The following is a 12,805-nucleotide window of genomic DNA, read 5'->3' on the forward strand; positions in this document are numbered from 1 at the left end:
AGGGAGTGGGACTGAGGGGGAGGGAGTGGGACTGAGGGAGAGTGAGTGGGACTGAGTGTGAGTGAGAGGAGGGGGGAGGGAGTGAGTGAGACTGAGTGGGAGGGAGGGACTGAGTGAGAGGAGAGGGAGGGAGGTAGGGGGTGGTGAAGAGTGAGGGGAGAGAGAATGAGGGGGAGGTGAGAGACAGAGGGATGTAGCCCGTTTTAACGGGCTTAACGGCTTGTTTATAAATAAATAAATCCAGGAGGATTTATATGCATGGGGGGGGGGGGGGTTTACACATGCTGGGCCTATTTTCAAAAGGCCCGGCGACACGCATAAAGCCCCGGGATGCGTGTAAGTCCTGGGGCTTGAAAAAATGGATGGTCCGGGGCGTGGGAGGTCTGGGAGCGTGGCCAGAGGCCTCTGCAAGGCCGTGGGCCGGGGGATTGCGCACCGGCAGTCGGCCGGCCGTAACTTCTGAGATTAAAGAACAGGGGTTTTTTTTTTTTGGGCTGGGGGGCAGGACAGGTAGAGGAAGGGAGGGGAAGGGGGGGGGGGGAAGGAAAGTTCCCTTCAAGGCTGCTCCGATTTCAGAGTGGCCTCGGAGGGAACGGGGAAAGCCAGCTGGTCTCCCCGAGGGCTCGACGCGAGCAAAGTGCACTATTGTGCACCCCCCTTGCATGCCCCGACCCCTGATTTTATAACATGCGCACGCATGTTATAAAATCGGGCATATATTTGTAGGCGCTGCGCGCGTACCTTTTAAAATCTGCCCCAATGCACTTATCCAGATAAGTTCAGATCTATCTGGCTATGTAGCGGCCAAGTACCTGATTCACTAAGGGCTTTTCCCATAGACACAAAATGGGAGCAAAGCATTAATTAATCTGGTCCAAAGTTTGCTAAATAGATAACTAGCTATATTTGGGACTTATTTGACTATATTACTTAGCTGGATAAGTGCCACTTTCAAGACTTATCTGGTTAAGTGACGGCAAAGCCACTATTTAGCTGGATCAGTCAGAATTTATCTGGATAAGTGTACTGTGCATTTTTATGTCTAACTTTAAAAATTGTGCAGTGTTGCATTGTTAAATAAAAGGTTTTATAAAAAAAAAATACGTATGAAGATTGTACTGCATAATTTATATGCATTTATCCCCCATAAGTGGGGTTTTATGCAGGTAAGTTGGGAGATTATCTAACATGTGCACGGCAATGAAATTACCAATTTTACCAATTAGTTCCCCAGTTTGCCCAGTCCATCTGCAGGTCATTGAGACCCTCCTGGCTCTTCAGCCTTAACTCCCTCCATTTCACCCAGACCCCACCCCCCACCCCCAGTCAGTATTTCACCTTTAAGACATTTATGATCACTTACTCCCGATACAGAGCAGGTGTAAATAGGTGCGAGTAAGCTGCCAAATCCACACATGTAAATTTCTTATTAAACAGCAATTTACTCAGCTCAATGTTGGCTCCGCCCTGGAACATTCCTGGCCCGCCCCTTTTTTACGCACACAAATTTACCCATGAACGTTTACTTATGCGTGCATGCCTGAGGTTCATAAAATAGTGTATACACGCTGTTCACACGAGTATATGCAGATCTTTAGCCACACAACCTTTGAAAATTCACCTTTTAGAGGGGAGTGTCTTAACAAATGGTTTAGTCCACTCAGTTCTCTCTATGGCTCTCAACGTCCCCTCCCTGGGAGCGGCATAGATCTAGTGAAAGGCCTTTTTAGACCTGTAAGCTGCACAGCTCCTAGGGTTGCCCTCCTCAGATTTGGTTTGGCAGGGAAATTTTTCCTGTGATTTCTTCATTTCTGACCTTCTGGGTCACTGAACAAGTAAACTTCTCCTTCTCTAAACTGGAGCAGAAGGCCAACAACTCTTCCTCTCCTTTCCAAAAAGCAGGCCATTCACGCTGACTCTCCCATGAACTAAGGGTGTGCAGGGAGTATTTTTTTTTACTTTTTTTTTTGTTTTACTTTTTACTTTGTTGGTGGGGGTCTGTGGTTAGTGGGTGAGGTTGGGATTGGGTGGTGTGGGGTAAAGGCAATAGTTGAACAACATAATACTGATGCACAAAGGGTCAGTGAAGAACAAAATAAAACAAAGAATTTCTAGTTAAGTTTGAGACTACTAGATTTTTTTTTTCTTTTTACGGACAGATTTATTTAAACCTATGCGCTCAGTGTAAATGCAGTTCTCCAATGCTGCCTTTCAGCTGGACACAGTGAATTCCATGCACTCTCAAGCTTACCCCTTCCTAGAAGTAAAATATTCTGACATTGCTTCTGGAATGCACCCCCTGCCCCCCCCAAAAAAAACATGGGCACGCTACAATATGGCTAGATTTCTACCCTTTCCTGTTTCACTGCAGCTGCAATTGGCACAGGGGGAGTCCACAGAATTTAGATGCTATATACTGAAACAAGTGTAAATAGAAACTACAAAGACGAGTGCTCAGTGTCAGATTTTCCATTTCTGGGTGCAGAAGGCTGTTTACCATTAGCTCCCTTCCACAGAATTATTGGCTTGTAATGACGGCCTGCTCATACTTCCAGGTTGTATAATTGGTAAACATTGACAGATATTCACACACAACAAGGAGAGCCACTACAATAACACAAAGAACTTCAGTTTATCATCAAATGTTTCACTTATCCCATTACATGTGAAAGAATTATTATCTTTCCACTGGCAGCAAAAAGCCCTTTCTCCTATAATGGAATTTTATTCTGGAAATGTATTTTGGTATTAAAAGGTTTCACTTTATAATGTCTGTGGTTCAATCAGTGATCTAAATGGCACTTAAATGCTTTGAACAAGATACATAAAAAAAACTTTCTTTTGCAAACGCTTTGCAGTATCTACCAATTTTACCATTGATCTGTTCCCATGTAAGACAGTTCTAGAATTCTGTCCATGGCGTATAAAAATCACATGGTTGCCTTTGATCTTCAGCCAGTGATTACACTGCATTACAGAAGTTTTGGAATTTTCTCAGTGCCCATTAGCAAACTCCTGGAACAGTCTGGTATTAAATGTTTGTGTTTCTTTTCTTGCTAATACACTATATTTAAGAACAGATACATGGGGTATGCAAAATGCAAGGGTTCAGTACTCAGAGAACTGAATAGATTAATAGCGAAGCTTGCAAAACAGCAAGCCCAGTCCTTTTCAAAGTGTTCCTTCCAAGTGCACCCTACTCAGGGTTGCCAACTCATTAAAAATAAGAATATAAGAAGCGCCATGCTGGGTCAGACCAAGGTCCATTGAGCCCAGCATCCCATCTCCGACAGTGACCAGTCCAGGTCGCAAGTAGCCGGCAGATCCCCAATAGTTGATCTGTTTCTTGTATCTCACTCCCAGGGATAAGCGCTTGATCAAGCCCATGAGGTTAATAACTGCGTATGGACTTTTCCTGCAGGAAAAACAACAATCTTCTGACTGATGAATAAGAACATAAGAAATGCATGATGGATCAAGCCAGGATCCATCAAGCCCAGCCTTTAACAATGGCCAGACCGGGTCTTAAGATTCCTAAAAATAGATATACGGTGGTTTGCAAAAATATTCGACTTCCTAAAAAGTCAGCAGATTTGGTGGATTACAAGTGAAACTTACACAGATGGTTCCAGACAGTATGTTTATTGCAAACCGCCATGCTCATAAAGTAAATTTTCAAAGTCATAATTCACTATTTCTCTGCATTTTTTTTCTAAAATAAAATTAAAACTGAAAAATTGCTGCATAATACCACATCGATACCGCAAGACACTGAGGGGCAGATTTTCAAAGGGGTACGCGCGTAAGATACGAATGTACCCCCTGAAAACCTGCCCCAAGCTCCCAGTGCGTGCGCCGAGCCTATGTTGCATAGGCTGCCGGTGCGTGCAAAGCCCCGGGACACACGAAGGTCCCGGGGCTTTCCCAGGGGTGTGTGTCGGGGGGCGTGTCGCGGCCGGCGCATCATCGGGGGCATTTCGGGGGCGGGGCGACGGGTGTGGTTCCGGCCCGGGGGCATTGCCACTGCCTCCGGACCAGCCCCCGTATTAGATAGGGCTGGGGGGGTGGGTTAGGTAGGGGAAGGGAGGGGAATGTGCGGGGGGGGGGGGGTGGGGGGGTGGAAGGAAAGTTCCCTCCGAGGCCGCTCTGATTTTGGAGCGGCCTCGGAGGGAACGGAGGCAGGCTGCGCGGCTCAGCGCGCGCAGGCTGCCCATTTTGCACAGCCTTGCGCGCAACGAACCCAAATTTTTGTTTGCACCGGTCGCGCGAACAGAAGTACGAGCAGACGTAGTTTTTTAAAACCTGCCCCTGAGTGAGATGTAAGGTATCAAGCGAAGTGACATCAACACCCCCAAACATTTGAGTGAGGAGTAAAACGCAACACGAGTGCAATCAACATGCCAAGGCATAAACAGGTGGATGCAATACTGTGCGCTGGCCACAGCGCATGGCTCAGCACGTGATTGGAGTGTGTTTTGGACACGCATCCATAACCCCCGATCGGAGCCGGTGCAAGGGTAATAGGCGCCCTAGGTGAACCTTCTGTCTTGCGCCCACCCCCCCCACCTCGGCTGGTTGTTACCCTCCCCTCCCCCGACCTCCCCGTCCCGTGCGGTCTCCGGTGCCCCGTGCTTTGCTCCTCTTTGCCACAAGCGGGACAAGCTCCGCTCGCGGCCCCCACATGGCTGCTCTTTAGCGCCCCCTAATGTTCGGCACCCGAGGCGACCGCCTAGTTCACCTAATGGGACACGCCGGCCCTGCCCCCAATGCAAAAGGGGAGTTAGCGCGTCCAAAACAAGCGTCCAACCAAGTGCATAGCTAATAGCGCTCATCGCATGTAAATCCATGTTAATGAGGCTATTAGCTATTTCCCTCCGATGCAAAAAAAAAAAAAAAATGTGCACTCAACACGCACATTTTTACCCTCAAAAATTAACGCCTGCCCCAGAGCAAGTGTTAATTCTTGAGGAGCCCAAAAAGATTTCAGAAAAGCAGAAAATACTGCTTTTCTGTAGTTCCTCCGAGTTAATGTCATAGTGAGATTAAGTCGGAGGAATCGAAATAGGGCATCCCTAAAAAAAGAAAAATAAAGTGTGCCGGCAGTCAGGTTAGGAAAAGGGATGCTTAATTAACGAGCGTCCATTTTCCTAAACTATGCCTGTGCACAGGTTAGGAAAACGGATGCTCTAAAATTGAGCGTCCCTTTTCCTAACCCGCTGACAGCCACCTCTCCTGGGCGCCCGCTGCTGAGGAGGTGCTAGGGGCGCACAATTTCCCCTAGTGCCTCCTTTTTACCGTGGCAGCACATTTAAATATTGCATTGGACCACCTTGAGAGGTGTATCGGCGCGGGTTAGGAGAGTGGGCACGCAATCATGAGCGCCCATTTTCCGCACGCCAATATTACATCGGCCTGAGAGTGCAGACTGAGGAAACAAGAGGCGTGGAATCAACACAGCAAGGCTCTGAACCAAGAGAGAGGCAGGGCAGGCTGAGCAGTCCATTTGGGAGGAGTAGCAGCAGCATGGTTCTAAGATCCAAAAGCATCCAGATAGGGGCCCCCCAATTAAAACGAATGCAATCAATGAAGTCCATTTCAAATGAATGCATCGGGTCTGAGGCCAGGGCCAGGGCCAGGGCCTCGCCCAGGGCACAGGGCACAAAGCAGGGGCTGTGGTCTAAGCCTGAGTGCGATGCCAGTGCCTAGGTCCAAATTTGAGGCCTCGCCTAGACCTAGGCCTCAAATCTCAGCCTATGCCCTAGGCCTAGGGCATAGGCTGAGACCCAAAGCAGGGGTCACGACCTAGGCCTGAGCACGACACCAGGGTCTCGCCTAGGCCCGGGATGACACCAGGGCCTCAGCTGAGACCCGAGCCCCCCCCGAACAATCATTTAACGTATCCGTCGAGTTATCTGCGAAAGCAGCCAGGTCGGGTTCTAACGTTGGGGCCTCGACATGGACCCAAACCTTGTCCTGAGGCCTGGGTCTTAGCCCGACCTGGAGGCTGGGTCCCAACACCAGGACCTCAACCAGACCCCGGGCCCAGGCCCAATGCTGAGGCCCGGTCCGAAGGCTAGATCCTAAACTCCAGGGCCTTGACCTGGACCCAGGCCTGATGCCTGGGCCTAGGCCAGAGCCCGGACCCAGGCCTGACTTTGCAGCCCAGCCCAGAGCCCAGGCCCAATGTCACAGCCCAGCCCAGAGGCCAGGTTCCGACATGGGGCCTTGGCCTGGACTCAGGCCTGACCTTGCCTAGGGTCAGGCCTGAGACCTTGCCTAGGGTCAGGCCCAGGCCCGGAGCCCAGGCTTTATAGCAGCTCATTCATTTTGAAAAATTAGAAACAAAGAAAAAAAGGGATTTTTAAAAATTAATGATGGTAATTTAATGTTCGCTCTAAAAGCCTTTCTGGCTTGATGAGTCCATTCTGAAAGCCTTCTTGGCTGGAGATTTGTGGCAGCTCAAGTCTTTTTCCTTCTATTTTATATATAGAGTTGAACTGATTGTGTTTTTAAAATCATTTACTGGGCACATTTTTATCTCAATTCTGGTGCTATCTGTGAACAATGTGGAGTCACAATATCCACTGCCATTGAGAATATATACTCTCTAGGCTTGTTGTTTGGTGGGTAAGAAAGGAAATGCTGGGCCACCTTACGGTTTTGTGTGCCCAGTATGCAAATGGATTTGTATCAATGTCCTTGATGGGCTCTCCAAGGTACCATGTGAAAGCAATTTGTACAGAGGCTTCATTTGCTCTGGATGGGATACTGGTCTAAGTAGCTGCTGTAGCTATGGCCTGGAGCAGGAGAATCCCTGAGGGTAATGGAATGTTATATAAAGGTGAGGAAGTGGTAGCTTTCAGGCTGTGGCTGATACTACTGAGTGGAGAGCCCACATATTTCCTCCACTGTGTTTCCATTGCTCCTCTGCCTCTTGTGCTCCCATTCTTGCACCCTTGCCACCAACTTATCTTTCCAGAGTACCAGACTTGAGTCTACAAATACCAATAGCTCTTATGCCAGTCCCTTTTCCTCATGAAAACCTTATAACTTCTCTTCCAAGATATTGATTATGGAAGGGGTGATCAACGCTGATCCTCAAGAGCCAAAACAGGCCTAATTTTCAGGATCTTCATAATGAATATGTATATTTACATACAATAGAGGCAGTACATGCTTAATCATTGTGGAGATCCTGAAAATTAGACCTGTTTGTGGCTCTTGAGGACTGGAGTTGGCCAGCTCTGGATTATGGGGATGATCTTGCCCAGGGTGGCTGTTTAATTCAGATTTTCCATGGCATTCTTGAAGAGCTTCAGGACTTGTACTGCCTGCATCATATGTAACCAATCCTGACTCCCCCGGGGGGGGGGGGGGGAGGGGGGGCCATGATCCACACCAATTTCAACATCCATAGACAAATTGTGAATAGATGTCTGTTGCTCCACTAATCCCTGCATCATCAGATAGCTGGAATTTCACCTGCTGCCTGCATCCTGAATAAGCTGGTGCACATGTCCCAACTGCTTGTTGCTTCTCATCAAGCTCCTATCTTGCCCTTCATGCTCCAGTTAAAATGCCCCACTATTTCCTGCAACTATTATTTCCCTCAGGGCAAGGCTACTGCCTGCCTTGGCTCCCAGTCCCAAGGAATCCCTTATAGCCAGATGCAGGAAGTGTGCAAAGCATTGGATTCCCTGGTAGACCTCAACTGCTCACTGCTCTGGCCATATCCGTCTACCATCTGTAATTAAAAAAATACTAGGAAGAGTCATGTGTACTGGCCTGTCAGTCTCCATCTTCCCCCTTATCATCATTAAGATATGATATATAGCTCTGGTCCATCACCTGGGAGACAGCACAGTCCATGTGTACCCTGCTGGTACACCTCTGCTAAAGCTGCTGCCTGATCCTGCCTTGTCCAGCTGCCACTAGTGTGCCATCAGGGAGAGGTAGGCATGTGTAGCGTTTGGGCTGGTCCAGATGTCATTAGTGAAATAGATATTGCTTCTTTCCTCCATCTTACTAAATATTATCTTACAGGGAACTTTGCAATTTGGGGCTAAGACATACAGCAGCCACTTAAATCCTATGTTCTCCACCACCTGCAGGAGACAGTCACCCAAGGCAATTATTTTCTCAATGGTCCGATATGGAACACCACCGCATCCATTCTGGCTTGCCCTGGACATGAGGATAGGGGCTGTTTCCTCACTGGGGCAAAGTTCTGGGCTAGATTTGGCCTCCCCCTGAAACCAACACTAATGGGTGTTATTTTTGCAAATGATAAGAGCATACCACTGTCTATAAAATGGCCAATTACCTTTCCTTTACTGATGTCCTTTTGGCAATGAATGAATTCTACAAAATGCTGATCCTCCATAACTCTAAAGTACATCCATACCTGTGATATCTTGCAGGATCTCCTCTCTGAATCCTTGATGCTGGGGTTGAAATTAAATCAGAAGCTAAAGGGCCATGGCTTCTCTCATACTCTTGGCTGCCTGCTGTTCCTGTAGGTAACTCTTGTCTCTGGCAGTATCGCTAACTGTCTGCGGCTGCACTCCAGATACCACACTAGTAACTATTTTCCAAATCATCTTCAGCTACTGAACTTTTAATATCTCTTTCTTCTAATTCTTCAAATCCCTCACAATTCATCTAAATCATAGATTCTGCAAGGATCTGCTGCAGACACTGGTTAGAACAGAACAGGGAGCGCTATACTGTCTTTAGCTCATTCCCACCTATTCCTCTCCAACTTCTGCTCCTGCACCATAAATACAGTGGAGATGGGAGCAGACAGATGCCAGTCCAACTTTTTCAGTCAACCCTGAGTTTGAGGAAGGGGAGGAGGGAAAGATGACATGATCTGGGGCATAAAATTTGAGATTAAGGGAGAAAGGATCTGAATTGGGGGGGGGGGGGGGGAAAGAGAAACAGAAACATGACAGCAGAAAAAGACTGTATGGCTCATCCAGTCTACCCAGCTGTCCAATTAATTTAGCATCACCCTCTTAGATATCCCCTGTATTTATTTGCATGCACTACCTCTTGGTTATGCAAATATTTCTCATGCATATTCATTAGGGATATCCTGAAACCCTGACTGGCTGGGGGGCAGGAGGTAGGACCGGTTTCAGCACCCCTGGGGTAGACCAGAAATGCTCAACCTCTTCTCAATCCAGTCCTCAGAATACATCTAGCCAGTCAGGGTTTCAGGATATCCACAATGAATATGTGTGAAATTGATTTGCAAACAATGGAAGCAGAGCATGTAAATCTACTTTATGCATATTCATTGTAGAAATCCCGAAAACCTGATTGGCTAGGTGTGCCTCAATGACTGGGGTCAGAACCACTAATTGAGACCTTTCACTTTTGTTTCCAGACCCTAGAGGAGCGCTGAAGGTGGGAGAACAGAGGCACAGGGAATACTGCGTTGGAGGAGCAAGTGAGTAGGGTGCAAACTGCTGGACAGAGGTGAACGAAGAAGAGAGCTGGGAGAGAAGCTAAAGGGTGGGTGCAGCTGAGCAGCTACCAACCGGGGAGGAGAATAGGGAGTGTGAGTACATGTGTTAAATGTGGTACCGATGTCCGCCAAAAGCTTAAATCCGCTACTGCAAAAATCAATTTCTTTGTCAGAGTGCACCGTATCCGGCTGCTCTCAGGAAATGGAGGGAAACACTTTGAAAGTTTGAGAAAACCACGGCAGCCGCTTGATAAGGAGCGTTCGGGGCTGTGTGGGGCGGCGCCGAACAGTTTGAAACCTCTGCCGGCGGCGCGCGCGCCGGCGCTGCAAGCCCTCAACCTCACTCCCCCACACCACCGCGACTGCAATGAAACAGCCGCCAAAAAAAAAAACAACCCCAAAAATAAGCGCCTCCCGAAATTAAATGAGACTGAAGCGCGGGGTGCTGCCAGGGGACGAGGGCTAAGCCTCTTCGAACAAACGCTGGTTGCCTCTCTCTCTCTCTCCCAGCCTAAACGCCAGCGCGGAGGTTTGGCCCCGTGGCGCCGCCGTAGTGCGTTTGCCGTCGTTCATAAAATGCGGCCGCTGCCGGCGCTTCCTGGTCGGAGTGAGCGCGGGAAGCGGAACAGCCGCCGCCGCTCGCATTGCGTGTCTGTCCAGGTGGGGAGTAGAGCGAGCCACCGGCCCGGAGGCTTTTTCTGCGGGAATCTGCTGTCAGCCGCTACGTGGGAGTCCTGCGCTGCCTCCTCCCCAGCAGGCGTTTGATCCGTTTGCTTACTGAAGTGGGTTTACCTTGCTTTTTTTTTTTTTTTTTTCTTTCTCGGGGCTCAGTTGTATTCACAGCACTTCTTCTTTTTTTTTTTTTTCCCCCTTCTCCCTAAGAATCAATAACTTTTGTAGTCTGCTGAAGTTAAAAGATGGAGGAAAACTGAATTTTGGTGGGCGTGCAGAAGAATAGTCTTGCCGACACGAAACGGGGGCCCCCTGGTTGCTTTTCGACGTAAAACGTTTTCTGGTTATCTTATGTGTATCTTTTTCCTGTCTAATCCGGGAAAGAGAAAAAAAAAATAAAGCTGAAGGGATGATAATGCTGAGCTGGCACTCCTGGATTTTGGTCTTCCCTTTCCCCCTTTTAATATTTTTTTAATTGACTTACGTTGGAGATTGGTTGGAGGTCGTTGCACGATATAGGAATTTGCCATCAAAGAAATTGACTAAATCTTCCGAGACCTATTAAGTCATCTTACTCAACGTTTTTGTACTTTCGCTTTAGGCAGGGATGGTGAACTCCAGCCCTGGAGGGTCCGCAAACAGGCCAGGTTTTCAGGATATCCACAATGAATATGCATATGAGAGATCTGACTGCAAATCTTTTTTTCCTGCATGCTCATTGTGAATATCCTGAAAACCTGGCCTGTTTGCGGCCCTCCAGGACTGGAGTTCGCCATCCCTGCTCTAGTGGATTCTAATTCCTGCAGGTCTGTGTGTACAAATTGAAATGTTACATGTTTTAGGTACACAGGACTAGCTCACCAGGCACTAGCTCACCTCCCAGCTCGTTGCTTACTTTTGTACTTTGTGTTGTGTATCTTGTATCTTAATGATGGGTGGATGATACATCAAGTCAAACCTGTTTTCGTTAATAAAAGCTCCTGGCCATACACCTCAGGGTCCTCTTGCTCTAGTGTAGAGTAAAATTTTTCTAAATTGGTTTTGAGGCATCACCTAACAGATCTGGTTTTCAAGAAGCCTACATAATTGTGTACCTCAGTGTTAATGTAATTACAAATGCAAATATTTAGAGCTCTGCCTTTATCTATCTTGCCTTTGATGAAGTTTGGTGATGTTTCTTTACCCTGCTGCAGTCTGTAGTAAACTCTTTAAATCAAATATATCAAACATAGCCGTGTGACATCTTACAAAAAATTTTATTCATTACAACTTTCCTTTAAAAACATAAATATAATGATTATGTACAATATCACATTACATATCTCAACCATTCACTCTCGCATAAATACCAACAATGTCAATACATATACACACAAAGTATTACACATCAATAAAAATACAAACAAATTCTTTGACATTTCTCAATATTGCACTTAAACTATTAAAAATATCACTCAATATATAGTCTCTATCCTTAAATTATTTAATTCATTAGCTTCATTATATTCTATCCAAAAATGCCCAATATTGAGAAATTGTTAAATAAACATTCCTTTTCTCTATTGTGTGTTCCCAAATGTTATTAATTCAACATACACTTTATTATATGCTCCCAATATTATCAATTCAACATACTCCCACTCCCAATGTTGCTAATTAAGCATATTCCTGACAAGAAGCTCTTGTTTCACCTGAGGGTTTCATCAGGGGTTCCAATTAATATATTATCTGTTCTTCTCATATATAGGGAATCGCCACCTTCGCTTTTTGATGCGCACATCAATCTTCAATAAATTCGCATTCTCTATACAAAAATGTTCACATTAATTGGAGAAATTACTTACCTGATAATTTCGTTTTACTTAGTGTAGATAGATGGACTCAGGACCAGTGGGTATAGTGTTCTCCTGATAGCAGTTGGAGACGGATCAGATTTCAATCTGAAGTCAGCCCTAGTACATATACCCCTGCAGGAAGTGCAGCTCTTCAGTATTCTCCTCGAAAAGCATTGTGGATATATGTGTGACTGACTGACTAATTTGATTAACTTGAATAACTTCATAACTTGGTTAAACTCTATAACTTGATTACATGATCTGGTTGAATTGACTATAGCTGGAGACCGGAAAGTGTCGACACCCAGTAGGATGGGGGTCCTAAACGAAGGAAAGCATGGCTTACCCTTGAATCATTTGAGAATTCCATGAGTGACAACAGCCGAGGGTGGGATGCTGAGTGCATCTGTCTATACTAAGGAAAACGAAATTATCAGGTAAGTAATTTCTCCATTTCCTAGTGTGTAGCAGATGGACTCAGGACCAATGGGGATGTATAAAAGCTACTCCCAAACTGGGGGGGGCTCCTGCTAGGAAATCCAGGACCAGGTTGAAGTTCCAAAGAGGTACCGGCCACTTTAGGGGTGGGCCTGAAGAAGGGGTTGTCTCAACTCCATCAAGGTTCAACTGAAGTGGACGGCATCTCCCGCTTCCTGAGAGGGGTCAAGCAAATCCGACCACCACTAAAGTGGCCGGTACCCCTATGGAATCTCATAGTACTAGACTTCCTAGCAGGAACTTCCTTCAGACCTACACGCGGTCTGTCCCTAAGGCTCCTGACCTTGAAGACTGCATTCCTAGTGGCAATATGTTCAGCCTGTCGCAT

General features: G+C 46.8%; 1 protein-coding gene across 3 annotated transcripts in view; it reads left to right on the plus strand.

Moving 5' to 3' along the window:
* Positions 1-9,325: 9,325 nt before the first annotated feature.
* VRK1 (VRK serine/threonine kinase 1) overlaps positions 9,326-12,805 on the plus strand; it is a 125,095-nt gene continuing 121,615 nt past the window's right edge. Inside the window, exon 1 of one of the 3 annotated variants that reach the window (XM_029597908.1) lies at positions 9,326-9,454. The gene's annotated coding sequence lies outside the window, so the exon portion shown is untranslated. Of the gene's footprint in view, positions 9,455-9,500; positions 9,520-9,960; positions 10,255-12,805 lie in introns of those variants that run through there. The other 2 variants (XM_029597909.1, XM_029597907.1) reach the window with 2 other exon arrangements.

This window comes from Rhinatrema bivittatum, chromosome 4, assembly GCF_901001135.1.
Source record: "Rhinatrema bivittatum chromosome 4, aRhiBiv1.1, whole genome shotgun sequence".
Taxonomy (NCBI): Eukaryota; Metazoa; Chordata; class Amphibia; order Gymnophiona; family Rhinatrematidae; genus Rhinatrema; species Rhinatrema bivittatum.